The sequence below is a fragment of the Plectropomus leopardus genome, chromosome 7, assembly GCF_026936395.1.
Source record: "Plectropomus leopardus strain MGB_pleo_1.0 chromosome 7, ASM2693639v1, whole genome shotgun sequence".
Lineage (NCBI taxonomy): Eukaryota > Metazoa > Chordata > Actinopteri > Perciformes > Serranidae > Plectropomus > Plectropomus leopardus.
In genome coordinates, this window is record NC_142182.1 from 13,424,613 (window position 1) to 13,441,540 (window position 16,928).

The 16,928-nt window shown below is 35.4% G+C and overlaps 1 protein-coding gene across 7 annotated transcripts in view; it reads right to left on the minus strand.

Moving 5' to 3' along the window:
- The window catches only part of lrrc4ca (leucine rich repeat containing 4C, genome duplicate a), a 217,652-nt gene that overhangs the window by 136,453 nt on the left and 64,271 nt on the right, over positions 1-16,928 (minus strand). For 5 of the 7 annotated variants that reach the window (XR_015776970.1, XR_015776971.1, XM_088079977.1 and 2 more), the window contains one exon: positions 12,774-12,849. The exons of the other annotated variants lie outside the window; for them this stretch is intronic. The gene's annotated coding sequence lies outside the window, so the exon portion shown is untranslated. The remainder of the gene's footprint in view (positions 1-12,773; positions 12,850-16,928) is intronic. 7 annotated transcript variants of the gene reach the window in all.

The window sequence follows — 16,928 nt, forward strand, 5'->3', positions numbered from 1 at the left end:
TTTTTTCAGTGATGGATGAAACACCTGTGTTTGTTAGTGTATTTTAGCATTATCTAATCTAGACCCCATTCAAGATGTTTGTTTTTTTAATGACTACAGTCTGTAACACATACTACACACACTGGCATGCAGCATTGTCACAGTGCACAGAGTGTGCGATGAGTGAAAGGCACATAATAAATGTTACGATAAGTTCACAATGACACTCAGCTTTACAGGACTTTACATTCCAGTTTTGTAAACTGAAACTTTTCTTTAGCACTTAAAGTTTAACTGGTATGTTAGTGTTTTTTGATGGGCATTGAAATGGTGATGAGCCACCAACAACTCATCTTAAAACCATCACAACAGGATACATCTATGAATGGGCCTTCATAGTCGACTTCTGTTTGTACTCTTTGAACTTTGCACTCTAAAAAAGAAAAAAAAAAATGTCCACACTCCATTTCCTTTTGTAAGAAAACTAAAAAGGAGTTTTAAATTAAAATTATGTAACATCAAACTTTGACTTGACCTTTAAAATTGTTCAATTTCCAAAATACTTACCTGACCAGTTTTCACAAGTAGTGAATGTCAATCAAGTTTTCAATATACTTGTGTTCTCAGTCTGTACTTAAAGAAATGCAACTTGTTTGTTGGTGCACATTACAGAAGAAGGTCCACCCTTGAGTAGGATATAATGACATGAGTCCACTGTTGGCCTGTACATAATGTCACAAGTTCCTTCTTAGATGCGAGTGACATTCACACTCAACCATGTAAAGCACATACAAACATATTTAATAATACTTGTGAAAAAAAATCTCATCTGAATAATGTTACATTTCTTCTTCAAATATGATTTGTTAGTATGTTTGTGTAACAGAATATAAAGGCTCAACTTTAGTGGCTGGCTTAACCTTTTATGACGATACTGTATTAATGGGAAATTATGCCCATTTCTAAAATACATACATATTATTTCTATGATCTAAGGCAGTCTAAAAACATTAGTAAACATGGGCAACTCGCTCCCATATCCAAAAACTGGAGTGCTTGTGATGTCATGTGATATAAAGTGTAGAGTTGCTCCATTGACATGAAATTGTGAAAGATTTTCTAGATGACACTGAGAACAGCCAGAACAATGTTATAAGTATATGGGAACATTTTCTGTTACAGAACTAACAACACCAATATAATAAAGTTCATTTGGGTTTAAGGGATAACAAACATTCTGTTGGTCCCCCAAAATTAGGCTCTCAATGAGCAGAAGGAGCAGCTCCAGACTTTATACTTCATGACATTACAAGTCTGAGACTTCTTTCTCTAGTGTCAAGATCAGAGATATCACACATACTGGCTGATCCCTTGGCCATGGAAAAAACATACTGGAATTCCTACTTTAGATGTTCACCTTTACAATGAAGGGTTTCCCAGAAAGGACCAAAACGATATAAAGGTCAGCAACAGTATTTGCTGATTAATCATAAAAATAGATTTATTATCAGACTTTTACTGGAAATTCCCATTAAGAGTTATTACAAGCACAGGATCTCTTTTTACAATGTATGTGCGTGCTTTCAATTTATATGCATAAGAATGCATTTTCTTTGTTGATCAACATTACAGAAAAAAAGGGCCACACATATAGAATAAAGCGACGGTGGTCCCAAGTTGGCTGGTACATAATGACACAAGTTCCCTTTTGGATAGGACAGAGTGATATTCACACTCCACCATAGATTAATGAAAAAGAAATAGAAAGGTGCATTTTGTAAAGAGAAAATATCTAATACAAAATGTATCTATTCAGTAAAACTTCTCATTGTTTAGTAAATTGGCACAGAAATGTTGCCATTGTAGCTTTTTAAAATAAAGGCTATAATGTGAACACAATTATAACTTGTCTTAATATTCACTGTGGCGTGACAGATGAGCTCAGGTCAGGGAAGTTGGCAGTGTTTCTGGATTTTGCTGATATCTGGCTTTTCACTTTGCATAGTTAAGTCTTAATTTGCATTTATAGATACAGTGATAAACTGTGTCCACTGTCAGTGGTTTTAGTGTCCCGAGATCATTTTGTGATATCCTTCAGTCATGTTGGTATTTAATGCAGTGCAGCTTTATGGGTCAAAAGGTCATGGCCATTCATTTTTTGGTTTTTAGCCTTGTCTCTTTTATGTATTTCTCAAAGGCTCCTTTTCATGCTATTATGATAGGTAATGGATTTGAACACCAAATATCTTGTTTTTGTAATGTGTTCCATTGTGTTTCAAAATGAATAGTTTTTTAGTGATGGATGAAACACCTGTGTTTGTAAGTGTATTTAGCATTATCTAATCTAGACCCCATTCAAAAGATGTTTGTTTTTAATGACTACAGTCTATAACATATACTACACACACTGGCATGCAGCATTGTCACAGTGCACAAAAGAGTGTGCATGAAGTGAAAGGCACATAATAAATAATATAATAATACGATAAGTTCACAATGACACTCAGCTTTACAGGACTTTAAATTCCAGTATTGTGAACTAAAAACCTTTCTTTAGCACTTAAAGTTTAACTTCTGGTATGTTAGTGTTTTTGATGGGCATTGAAATGGTGATGAGCCACAAACACCTCATCTCAAAACCATCACAGCAAGATACACATCTATGAATGGGCATTCACTAGTTATCTTCTGTTGACCCCATTCAAAGAGGTTTGTGCAACAACCCAGAACTAAAGTTTTTATTATTGTTATATCTATTTTTTGGTTGTTTTGATAACTATAGTTGGTAACACATAGAGTTGTAAATTAGTTGGCAAATACAGGGCTGGTATACAGCATTGTCACTGCGGACACAGAGAGTGTGCATGAAGGCATGTGAGATTGCTAAAATAAGTTTACATTGACACTCAGCTTTACAGGTCTTTACATTCCAGTGTTGTCAACTGAAACAACTCTTTAGCACTTAAAGATTAACTAATGTCAATGTGTTTCTGATGGCCATTGCGTTAAAAATTCAGACAAACAGAGCCACTGAGAGCCAAGATGCCCTACTGCTTTAGGGCCACTTAATAAATAATTACCTTTCAATTATTTCAGTGATATTACATACATGTGGTTATTATGTCACTTCCCAGCAGATGTTTCTTCACGTGAAAAACATGTTTAACTCCTTTTTTGAATAGCTTGTAGTCAATTGTGCAATTGACGACAAATGTGGAAATTCTGCTTGTATTTCTACTCTTTACAGTTTAACATTATCTTGCAACATCCACTTGTTTAACACAGGAAAGAGGAAAAAGCCATGTTTCAGTCAGATACAACATCTAGGATATGAAGTAAGCAACCCTGAAGCCCAATGTGTAATGTCCTCACGACCATAACGACCATCGTCAGCTAGAAGAAACCATCCCCCGCACTGCAGGGAATCAAGGCCTGACAGATTTTTCACAGGCTGACTTGCAGAGAATCAAACCCCTCACCCACTGCAGGTCACTCACTTCTCAGTGGCAGCAGTCTCCACTGTTCAACACTCAAAGTTAGGATCTGAGAATCATATGGTGCTGGTCACTCCACCTCTTCAGTGTAGAAGAAATTACATATTTTGTCCACTTCATCAACTGAAGGCCAAGTAAATATAAAAATATATCTATAAAACTGTGTGTGAATGTAATAAAGACAGATTGCTTTCTAAAGAATGCACAAAAGCCATTGAATCAAATGTACATAGATCATACAGAGATGAATAACATTTTTCACACATATATGAATACTCAGCCTCGTTTAGGGATGCATCTTACTCCATAAATGTGGTAATTTTACGTGTCGGTATCATCTTTCTGAAGCTGGCAATACTGTATTATAGGCATCATTAATAATTTGTTAACTGACTGTTAATTATACTTTTGTCAATACTCCTTGATAACCAATGAAGAAATGATAACTAATTAACTTTACCCATTATAAGTAATGTTATAGATTGTTATTTTATTAGTCAAATACCAAGACTTATACAGTCTTGTATAAATACATAAACTAAGTATTAATGGTTTCTAACTAATTTGTAAACCTTTGTAAAAACAAAAAAGTAAATTATACAATATAAATATCTCTTGGATAGATAGACCAAATATTTATAACACTTTGTTAACTATTAATAGTTGGTTTGAAAACTGTTTATAAACATTGTTTGGATGGTTTCTATAAAAGTTGCAACTGCTAATGGTAATAAACTGTTAAACTGTTAACAAATACCATGTAGCAGATCTTGAAATACTATTTGGAAGACCATTATAAAGTTGCAGTTGCTATTTAAATCTTTTGAGTCACTTAATAAATAATGTCTTTCTAAGCACTTTGTAAGGTATACATACATGTTTGCCCTTCATTAAATTTTTTAATAGGTTACAAAAGTTGCAAAACAACAATAACCCACTACATTTATCTTTGGCTCAAAGTTGCATGTCAACATTGACTTTCTGTTCATATATGTGTTTAAAATGACAATCACACAATCAGGACACAAACATGTACTCTTTATGTAGCTCACCTATAAAACATTTAAAAGGGCCAAATTAGTTTTACTCCATACAATCAATAACCATTGACAACATTTTATCTAAATAATGTTTGTAGATGCTTTACAGAGTATCTAATTCTGTAGTATTGTTTTACCTCTTTAGTTAAAACAGAACCTTTTATTATAATTAGAATAATGAAATGTAAACTTGAGGCAATAACCTGTGCAACATCAAAATGGTATGTCATGAAATAACAGATGTAATCATTAGGTAACTGAATATGTTCAACTACTTAAATATCCATAATAGTACAAGTTTTGAAAAAAAAAAAAACAGTATTTAAAATGGGAATTAAAGTGGAGAATTGTATGCCTACTCTCCATTACAATTTCAGGGTGTTCTTCCCAATAATCCAGGGATGTTGTACTAACCAAGATAAGCAGTGTGTGCTACTTGTTAAACCCAGGATGGGGGAATAAGCCACGTTTCAGTCAGTCTAAATCAGATACAGCATCTTGGATATGAGAAGTTAGCAACCCTTAGCTCAATGTGTCATGTGCTAGCGACCCATCGTCAGCTAGAAGAAACCATCCCCGCACTGCAGGAATCAAGGCCTGACAGATTTTCACAGACTGACTTGCACAAGTCAAACCCCTCACTCACTGCAGGTCACTCACTTCTCAGTGGCAGCAGTCTCCACTGTTCAACATTCAAAGTTAGGATCTGAGAATCATATGGGTGCTGGTCCTCCACCTCTTCAGTGTAGAGGAAATTACATATTTTGTCAAGCTTCATCAACTGAAGGCTCATAAATCTAACAATATATCTATAACACCATGTGATTGCTTACTTAATAATGCAGAGCACCACTGAATCAAATGTTTAACATCTTAGAGAGATGAACAACAATTTTTTCACAAACAAATGAATATTTAACCTCCTTTAGGGATGCATTTCGCTCCATAAATGTGCTGATAATTTTACATGTCAGTGTCATCTTTCCTAAGCTGGCTGTTAACAGACTGTTAATTTCACTTTTGTCAATACTACTTAACTAACTAATAAATAAATTGCAACTACTGATGGTACGCTGATACACTGATACACTACTGATGGTATATTGTTAAACTGTTAAAAAATACCATGTAGTGGATCTTGACATATGTATTTGGGAGGCCATTTAAAGTTGCATTTGCTGTTTTAAATCTTACAGTCACTTAAAAAATGCTTTGTTTCTCAGCGCTGTGTTAAGCATGCATACTACGTTTGCCCCCATTAAATGTTTTATAGGTTAGAAAACTATTTATTTTCATATATAAGTTCAAACTGATTTATGACCAAACCTTTTAAATTTATATCACTGCAGCTCAAATGAAAAGGGTTCAGGAGGTGAAAAATGGACTACATAAATTCAACATTACAGATCAATAACAAAACCTATGTTACAAAACTACAATAATCCACCATGTTTTTCTTTGGCTCAATGTTGCATTCTGACATTTTTATTTCTGTTTCCTGAATATGTTTAACATGATGATCAGGCGATCACTCTTACTCTTTAGTTTTGTTTTACTCTATAGTTGAAACCAAACCTTTTATTATGATTAGAACAATTAAATGTTAACTTGGCACAATAAACTATGTAACATCACAATGGTTTTGCCATGAAATTCATGTAATTATTAGGTGATTAAATATGTTCAAATATTGTAACTATCCAGTAAAAAAGTACTACTTTTGTATCAGTATTCAAGCTAGTGGGAATTTGAGTGGAGAATTATATGCCCAATCTGTAAACTTTTAGGATGTTCTTCCCAATAATCCAGAGATGTTGTACCAGCTAAAATAAGCACTGTGTGCCACTTTAACCAGGACAGGGACAGACCCATGTCTCAGGCAGTCAGAGTTGGATGTAACATTCTAGCTAATATAAATTAGCATCTCTGAAGCTTAATGTGGAATGGCCCTATTGACCATCGTCAACAACAAAGAAACCAACCCCACACTGCAGAGAATCAAGGCCTGGCACAGAGCTGCACACGCTGACCCCTCACCCTCTCCAAGTCACTCATTTCTCAGAGGCAGCCTTAAAGGCACATGGGTGCTGGACACTCCACTCAGTCAATGTGGAGGATTGTTTAATACTTACATCATAAACTAAAAACCCTTTAGAATTTGAAATTCTTCATATAAACCAAAACTGTGTTGAATAATAATAAGTCCCTCTGGTCACTGCAGCATGCACACAGAGAGATGGCAAATCATTTAATCCAATACAAAATGAGTAGTCAGCCTCTGTTAAAGACACAATCCATAAATGTGCTGGTAATTTTGCATGCCAGTACACCCATTTAAAAACTCTCAGTTCCCTCTCCTACAACAGAAGACTTTAAAAGGTAAGTACACAGCAGACAATCCAATCCAAATCTCTCAGCGTTATTTTCTATTTTACTTGAAAGTGAATCCTATTTTGATCCTAGTTCTGCAGTTTTTGTATTGTTGGCTGTTTTATATTTCTTTAGTTGTTTTAGTAGTTGTAGTTGTTTTGGTTTTCTTGAGATCTAGTAATGTGTATATACAATTTTGTCTGTCTAATGCAGATTTAAGATTAATTTAAAACATTGGAGAAAATATAAAACAAAAACAAAACAAAACAAAACAAGAAGTGTCATTTGTACAGGCCAAGAGGGACAAAGTGTGGACTGACTTTCCTTTTTAGAATTTAAAGTTAAAGTACAGCCAAAAGTACAGCCAAAACCTATAGAATTTGAAATAGTTCATCTCAACCAGTTGAACAGAGGGTTTCAGAGGTTAATCATTCCTCTAACTGACTTATCCTGTAACTGAGACAAACTGATTGCTCACAAAACCTCCCATATTATAAATACCATTAAAGATTGCTCTAGTCATTTATATCATGATGGGTTGTCAATGTGTTTCAACACAAGGTAAAAAGGAGCACACTCGTAAACAGCAACTCAAAAACTTATTCAGGTGCATGATACAAAAAGCAATGTACGAAAAACTAAAATGATATTTCTATCTCAATTTCCTAAAAAATAAATAATTTTATTATTACATTTTGTAAAATTATTTTCTTTGAACAATAATGCATCTAACTTCTTTTTTCCTATTCTTTGTCATTTATCCATGTTGAAATGATAATACTATATACTATACTATATATCTAAGATGGAACTTGTGTCATTATATACCAGCCAACAGTGGACTCATGTCACTTTATACAACTCAAGTGTGGACCTCTTTTCTGTAATGTGGGCGACAAATAAAAATGGATTCCTATAGATGGGCACATACATTGGATTTCAACCATAACAATAAATGCCAAATTCAGCTGATTCCTGTGAATTCTGGGAGACCCTGCAATTTTGTCAAATCACTGCAACTATACAGAATTCTTAACTATTTAAACCGGTTAAAATCTGATTTTCACTGTATATGTCTGCCCCACAACTAATCCACTCAGTTCCTCAGTTGCCCTCTAGGTATTTCTGAGTGGCTCTGATGTTTACAAAGACTTTGGACCAGCAAAGCTATTTTAAATTATTTGCTTCATTTTATGCAAATATTGGCTCTGAAAAGGCATCATTCAATGATGATGAAACTTTATTCCTTTTAAAAAAAATAACATTTTGTTTTAATATTCTTTTCCCAATAGAAAAAAAACTTTAAATCCTCAAAATAAAACCTAAAACTTGCATGGCATTTTTTTTGCTTGTAAAACTGTTAAATGGAAGTTTTGAGTAAATCCATACATATTCTCAAGTGATGCTAGCCATAAGATGTATGCAGATGTGCCTCGTGCTGTCTGGCTGTCTACTGATGTATAATAAATGCACGCTGGCTCTGTCATCGCTATGTTCTCATCTCACATCATCCTGCCATGATCCAGATTGATGCAGGTATGCCAAAAGCACTGACAGAGGAATGTATTTGAAAAGTTAACAATGAGAATGGACTGGGGTAGCTCCTTTTTTAAACACAGTGTCAAGCTATAAAATGGTAAAGACATCACAACGGCTGAGCCTTTATATTCAGTTACAAAAATACATACTTACAGATCCTTTTTAGAAGCAAAAAAATTACATGATTTAGTTTAGATATATTTACAAGTAACTTGTGTCATTATGTACCAGCCAACTGTGGACCCCTGTTGCTTTATACTACACAAGTGTGGACCTCTTTTTGCCTGTAGAGTAGATCAGCAAATAAAATGCATTCCTGTGATTATAGAGAAAAAAAACATATGTACATTGTAAGATTGACAGAAATCTAGTGCTTCTAGTGCATCTAAAAACTCAAAGGAGTTTTGGAGGATTGAGCTAATCTCAAGGTTAAGTTAAATTCTGATAATAAACTAATTTAAGCAATTCATTAAAATTAGTAAAGATCTTGCTGGTATTTTCTCTCACATTTTTCTTCCTACCCTTATTATTATTATTATTATTGTTGTTGTTATTGTTATTTCTCCTTTCTTTAGATTTAAAAATATTTCCTTGCCCTCTGGGAAGCCGTATTATAAAAACAGTGTCAAGCTAGATGGTTTAAGCCATCCACTAAAACTGAGCCTTTATAGTTTGTTATAAAATATTAGTTATAATTATAATAATCACAGTCATTGTAATCATAGTTGAGGAATAATTTTGAATTATTTAGGTGAGATTCTTTTGTGTAAGTCTTATCTATCTCATTTTATTTATTCTTTACATGGTGGAGTGTGAACGTCACTCCATGCTATCCAGAGGGAACTAATTGTCATTATGTACCAGCCAACAGTGGACTCATGTTGCATTATCCTATGTTTGGACATGTTTTCTATAATGTGCACCCACAAACAAATTACATTTCTATGCGTACAGACTGAGAGTGTATATTGAAGTATATTGAAAAACTGATTGACATTCAGTGCTTTCGTGAAAACTGGTCAGGTCAGTATCGTCAGGGACTGAACAACTTTAAGAGTCTAGTCAAGGTCTGATGTTACATCATTTTACATAATTAAACCTAAAAGAAAAAATCTTACTGCTGATCATTTTATGTAAAGGTTTATTCTGCTTGGATTATAGTTTTCTTGCTTTTTTAAGGCTCTAAAATACTGATTTCTCTCCTGCCTTCTGGGTAGCCCTTTATTTTAATACAGTATAGAGCTTAAAACTTGTAGAAATCACCAAAAGCCAAGCCTTGAATTTTAATGCAAAGACTAATAACAAATCACTTTTCAGGAGACTGGTGTCTTTATTAACCCTATCATGCTATTTGTATCATATTTGATACATTACATTCTGTGGCCTTCATGTCACCCACATTAACATTACTAAAGCCTGTTTAACGGCCCATCTGCAGTCTGAAAGGCTGCTGGGGAGAAGGAGTGTTAAAAAAGCGACGTGTGTGAATGGGTCGTTCAAATACCAGCTCAACCAGGAGGGAGAGCTCTGAATATGGATATAAACACTCACACACACTTTGGTCCCCTCTTGGCAAAATCTGAAAAATTTCACCAGAGGCCATAACACATGATTTTATGATGATTTAGAGCATGTCCAAGTGGGGACTTAAAAATGTCCCTATTAGTTTGCCGTTCCCAGTTGGTGACTGTGTAACGATGAGTATGTTCCCTGTTATATATATGCGCGAGTGCACACGCAACCAACACACACACACACACACAAACACACACACACACACACACACACACACACACACACACACACACACACACACACACACACACACACACACACACACACACACAAAACACCTGGATCCTCCTCTCATTTGTTGCACACAATGTGAGGCTTTTTTTGGAAACTTTTGTGCCTCTGATACATATGGACAATTAAAGTACTATATGCAAACGTACATTCCATATGCTGTGACCTTATAGATATACACAAATAAATAAATAAATAAATAAAGGTTCCACACATTAAAGGGCTGCAATAGAAAACTTGAAACAAAATCAGATAAAGAAAATGTGAAGACGGTGTTTCAAACTCCTAATACAACTGCAGCTAGTGTCATTTATTTATACTATTAAATGTTATTATAATACAAATTATGTCACTTTTACTGTCACAAGTATGCAATTCAGGAAACAGGAAAATCCACAATAGACACTCCACTGGAGACTTGTCTAGCAGACATACTAATGTATAATTGAAGTATACCAATCCAAATAATTCATAAAGCAATCTACTTGCAGCATCCGCTTCCAGAGATAACAATCCTCAGCATCTTCAGCACAGAATTATCACAGGTGGTTGAAGGCCTAAAACCTAATCTCCAGGATGTGACATGCAAATTTGAAGGCTCTTCCTTTGCTTCACTCAGTGCGCATCTATCAGTCTATTTCAACATCAAATGTTCTTTATCGTGCAATGTTATCTCATATTTCAAAGGCTGTGGTTGATATGGCATGACTCCAGCCTGATAAGAGCACAAACACCTGCTTGCTCTGCAGGCGCGCTGCTTGGAGAGCCCTTTATATTGGCTTTGGATTGCTTTGCTGAAATATAAGGTTTAATCTCTCTGTTTTTCACCTGCCTTTCCAAATCCTCTCCATGTCTTTTTTCTCCTGTTGATGCGTAGTAATTTTCCGTAAATTGTAGCACAAAGGACTGTGAAAAGCCTTGCAGACACTTTGTGAAAATTGCTTTGACTCTATGTAAGTTTTTTTTGTGTCCTTTTGTCCTTTCATTTTTTTCTGTTCCTTATGCATCTTTCTGAGTCTTTGAATGGATGTTTGTGTGTGTGCTTATACGGCTGACTTCTGAAAAGGGACTAACTGCTATCACTATACTCTATTTTGCTCTGCAGGTTAACCACCGCAACAAAAAAATTCACAATTTGTTACGTGCAATACTCAAGTCTCTGTATTCTCTAAAGGCCGTTTGAAGGGAAGGTGAAATGACTCATGAATGATGAATACAAAACTGTAACAAAATACATGCTAAATAATGCTGTGGATTTCTATTGAACTGATGGAAAATGTCAGTCATGCTTTTACTCTCTTGCAATTTCATATGTTAAACAAATAAGTAAAAGCCATATTGGCATTTTGGCAATTTTGTTTTGATTGGAAACTATGGGTGGTAGTAGCTGACACTGGGGGGATGATGATTGGTATGTCAGAGGCTTTAACAGGTTTGTAAATGCAGTGCAGGCGAAGTTCCACAGCAGCATTCAGGAGTTTGATTAGCGGAATCGATAATTTATCAGCTGAACAGTTCAGGCCTTAACTGATCAGGCTGATGGTGCTGCTGCAAAGGTGAGTGAAAGCAAATTTTTAGAACCAGCCCAATGAGTGGTTAAGTTTCACTTTCATGGTGAAAGATGTTCAGCTGCTCTTCCTTTGTCCAGAGTACGCTCTGTGCCCTGATAGTGTGGTGCAATGCATAAACGAGCAGTATTCATATTCCAACAGTGCACCTAATAGTGAACAGTCCAGTTTCAAAAACAGAAAATCAATCTGTGATGTCAGATGTTTACATTGAGGCAAGTAAATGTGTGGGAAAAACTGTGCATGACAAAATCAAGTGTGGGTTGAGATTTGGGGCAATATCAGACACGACTTATCAAATCAACTGTTATCCCTCATTTTAATTACTCAGCACCTAGGAATATGAATCAATTAAAAAGGCCACAAAATGCAGCCATGCACACATTTTCTAGCCTGTAGCTGCAGGCGCACATTGCACTAGGGATGTATTTGCTAACAGGCTGGGATAAAGAAAAATGTATCATTCTCTGTAGGTGGATATGTTAGGGGTTGGTTACAAATCATGGTAAATCACATTCATGCATTTCAGACAGGAGCGGGTTTACAGTATTTCAGAAATATATACTTGCAACCAGTCACCGAAATTCCTAACCAAAGCAAAAAAAAAAAAAAAACACCAACTTTCTGTGCCAAAGTCCTATCCTGTCCTGTCAGAAGCAAAAAGCTGCACAAAGTTTGTAGTGCAAAAATAGAACCCCATATCAAACACTGCTGCTGCACTGTTCTACAGTATTTGGTTACCTGGGTAGAAACACTGACAATTAAAGACTTGTTAATTATTTTCATCACTCCTTAACACTGTACTATATCTAGGTTGACTTCACTTACTGAGCAAATTGATCTTTTAGCACAACTGTGTATATCACTGATTGTTTGTGTAATGTAGTTATACTTGACAAAAATAGATCTTCTGCACTTAATACAACAGAAAGTGATGCCTATGACAGCAAAAATTAATTCTGGATGGATGAACTTACTGTTCAAAGCTTCAGATGTTGAGGGTGTCATTGATAGTCCAAATCAATTTGCATCTGATGCTTTCACTTCAAGGACCTACAAGACCAGTCAAAAAAGTAATATATTAGTGTTTTTTAAGAAGTGCACATAAAAATACATTGGTAAGTCATTGTAAATGGCCAGTTAGTTACATTATATATTCCCCAAATCACAATGGCCAAAAATCTGTGCTATATGCAATCTACTGATGTAGGATGCACCTTTTAAATGGCATTAAAATGTATACTTTGCAGGAATTGTTGGGCACTGTTTATAAACACACTTGTAAAGTTTGTAGCTTCCAGGTTTACTTCTATGGCATATGGCCCACTGAATGCGAACTAATGTTTCCGCTGCTGGCCCTGTCTGACGTCACAGAGTTTTATATCCCTTCTCTCATCTTGAGGACAGTTTTACAAATATAAAACCACCTTGGCTCAAAAATTCATAATAAAAAACAATGTCATAATTGACCTTGTTTGCAGTTCAAGGTGTCCTGTCAACAGTTTTACAGTGGTTTTTACAGTTTTACAGTTTTATGGTGGCCTATATAAGGAAAATGGTATTTGGGCCAGGAGGGTTTTTTGCTGCAATAACGTGAGTGGACACTGGGAAAAAAATTGAAAGCATGGCTGAGGGGCATTCCTAGGGGCCTGGTACAGAAAATAGGAGGAAAATAAATAAATAAAATAAATACAGGCAGGGGGCAGAGTCTCTGCCGATAAATACTGAGAGGGATTACTTTTGTATGAGTACATACATTAAAAAAATATGTAATTATTATCATTATTTCTTTCATATACTGTATATATATATATATATATATATATATTTATATACACATACTTTTTTTTTTAAAGGAAAACACTACATTGTTTACGTTTAAATTCAAGTTTACACCCCATAGAGAAGTGTTAAACTCACAGAAATCAGAATAAGAACCAAAATTTTACACAATAATTAGATGATAGATATATATTGTGAGTTATTCCCTGTGTAACTGGACAAGGTTTATATCTAAACATACTGTGTGAACAAAAGCTAAAATATGCAGAATTCATTCATCATCACACATTGATGTCTATCGTATTTATAAAGCTGACATGTCACAACATAACAAAAACTTCTTACAGAAAATAAGGTTTGCACAAATGAAATCTGATGGACATTAGCCACACTGTGGCCACATTAAGCCTCGATGCAATCAAGGCAGTGATTGTTTTGTTGTTGTTGGTCTGGCTGGAAATTGGCAGTAATAAGGATGTTTAAAGACATGCAGTGGAGACTATTGACGTCCCAGGCCTTTGAGACCAGCCAATAGATTTTTTTTTTTTTTTTACCCTATTCAGTTGCCAATCTGCCATAATTATTATGGCTGTCTAGTCCTTACAGGCACCATGGAATACAAATGAACTTGATTCTGCAGCGGTAGTCGTCATAAAACCACCAGCTCTGTGCAAGGGTGGTCAGAGTGACCCGAACTTCCTCAAATGTCAGCTATCTCTGCATTAAAATCATCATGTATGTGTATGCAGTGCATTACAGTAGCACTAACATTTTCCAAAGCACATCACAACCCACACATATCATCTTTATGAACTCAACAACATAGACACCCAAACACACAAGAAAACACACACACACACACGCACACACAAACATAGTATGTGTAGAAATATCTCCTTGCTAGTGCCTGCGTAGGCTTAATGATGAGATAGCACAAGGCAGAGAGTGAACCCGTTCAGTTTGACACATGTTTTATTATTCCTGCATTATGCAACCATTTCTAAATGTCATGTAAATGCTTCAATGAATTTCAATTTACCATCAAGCCACTAAGCCCCAATTTGTACTTTGAGTTGATAAAGTGAAATAGAGGGATGAGAAAAAATGGTTCAGTAGAGAGAAGAGACTGCACGGGACACTTCTCTGAGAGTAGTTTTATCCGACCATGAATGCAGAATGTCACTGGCAGTGAGGGGAAAAAAAGTCATTTGTCAGCTGTATCAACACTCTGAGAGTAATTAATGTAGAAACAGCAGTATTGTGATTAGCCTTGCTGAACAAGTATAAGATAGGAAGTGTCCAAGTCTGTTGTGATTAAACATTAAAACATTCACAGCATTTTAGGAAACAAAATCTGCATCTGTAAATGCTGACGCTGACAAACCGATAGTTTATCATAATTTCATATGCTGAAAAATTAAACAAAAATTAACAGTTGGTCACATTTTAACCTAATAATCTGACTTCACATAGCCAAAGACAAAGACAGATGTTGAGAGGAAGAATGCCACAAAGTAAAAATTCACTTAGAAGGCTAACCACAGTATTATACTGGATACTAAGGACATCAGGTTTATTGAGATATTGACTGAGTATAAGTATATTTACTGTATGTGAGGTCTCTCAGATAAATATTCAAGCAAAAAAGGATAAATTGTCCTGGTCACCGGTTGTCCAACATGCAACCATGACAATCTGAATCTAAGTTTGGCCAAGGATGTTTATTGCAAAATTTTCCTCTAAATCTTTTACAAATCAGTTAATAACATGATAAAGAGTTAGGTAAAGCAAATTTTATTTTTTCCCCAAGACTGTTCTGCCTAATCTCGATTTACTGTGCTCTGATAGACCTGTACTAACAATTACCTCTTTGTCCTGACCTACACCACACCTGAGCTTGACATTTCGACGTGGCAAGAACTAGCCTATGACATCACAGTAGCTCTAACCAGTCACAGCACAGTAGGGCAGGACAAGGCCATAGTATTGGTGAAAAAAAAATGTGCCACAGCAAAACTTTAAGACACTAACTAATGTTTAAATGCTCACATACAATGCAAGCATGCAGTTGTGTGTCCTGGATGAAAGCAGATTTAAAATACAATACAAATTTGATTTAATATTTGCTCCTTATTTGATCATATCAGTTGTTGCCAGACCTTGTGAGAGGGTGTTGCTAAAACAGAGGCAGTTTTTGAACAATGCTAATTTTTATCCTAATTTGTTTGTCAAATAAAAATTACATTTTAGTGTCAGAATGTCATAAAGATGCGTGGCTCGTGAAAAAAGGCTCAGATATATAATTCAGTGACTATGGGGCGAAATAATCGGTCATAATCTGTGTTTATGTTCACCTCTCCCATTGTAAGGATTAAACTAAGGACCGCCACTAATCTCCTGATGTGGCGAGGCTTAGATACAGTAATGACTCTAAAATGTGCAACCTTGTTTATAAACCGTATCTGAACTAGCATCAAGGCAGCTGAAGCTAATGGAAAAGTCACTGGTTGCAGGTTTTTGTAAACCAAGTATCTGTCAAATTAAAATTTTGACTAGATGATGGCCCTAAATGAAAAATGAAGGAGTCAATACTGAGATGTTTTAGTGTGGACCAAAGTGTTGGAACTGACTGACTGAAAGAGTGACAGAGCCTTCGTCAAACTTCTAGCATGCACTAGCATGGAGCAATGCATAAGTCATGACTATCCTATATTAATGAATCATTAGGTAATGATAAATATATGAATATGTGAGTTACCATACTGACCACTTTGTTCATGATTCGTTCCTGATTAACCCTGACAGTCTATTAGTTTGGGTTAATCAAACCAGTGCTGCCTCATGTGTGAAACTATAACTGCATTTTGATGGATCACAAGTTAGAGACAACAAGATAAAGGAGTGATAGAAATATCTTGGTAAGTTTTGCAAGCAATGTCTGCGATTCCCCCCCAGAGGCAAACAAACATTGAGAAAAATGGTGTTGACTTGAATTGTTTAAAAAGTGGCTCTTGTTAAATTGGTTATGTCAGCAAGAGTAACATTAAGCATGCTATTGCCTCTTGGAGGAGAAAGAAAGAAGAGGCCAGAATCTAAATCTGGATGTGCGATACTTGACCCTGCACCTCGATAGAACTGACTTCAAAATCAATTTGACAGATGAATGAAATTAAGCACCACTCATCCTGAGAGGTTTTTTAAGTTTAGATTCCACATACAGCCTCCCGTCTCTGCATCTTAAGGAAATATCTTTTTGTCGTGTTTAATATAGCCTACATCTACATAAAAGTCCCATTCATCAGCAGGTTAAGAAAAGGTCAAAAGTATTACTGCTTGCGTTTGACTCATTT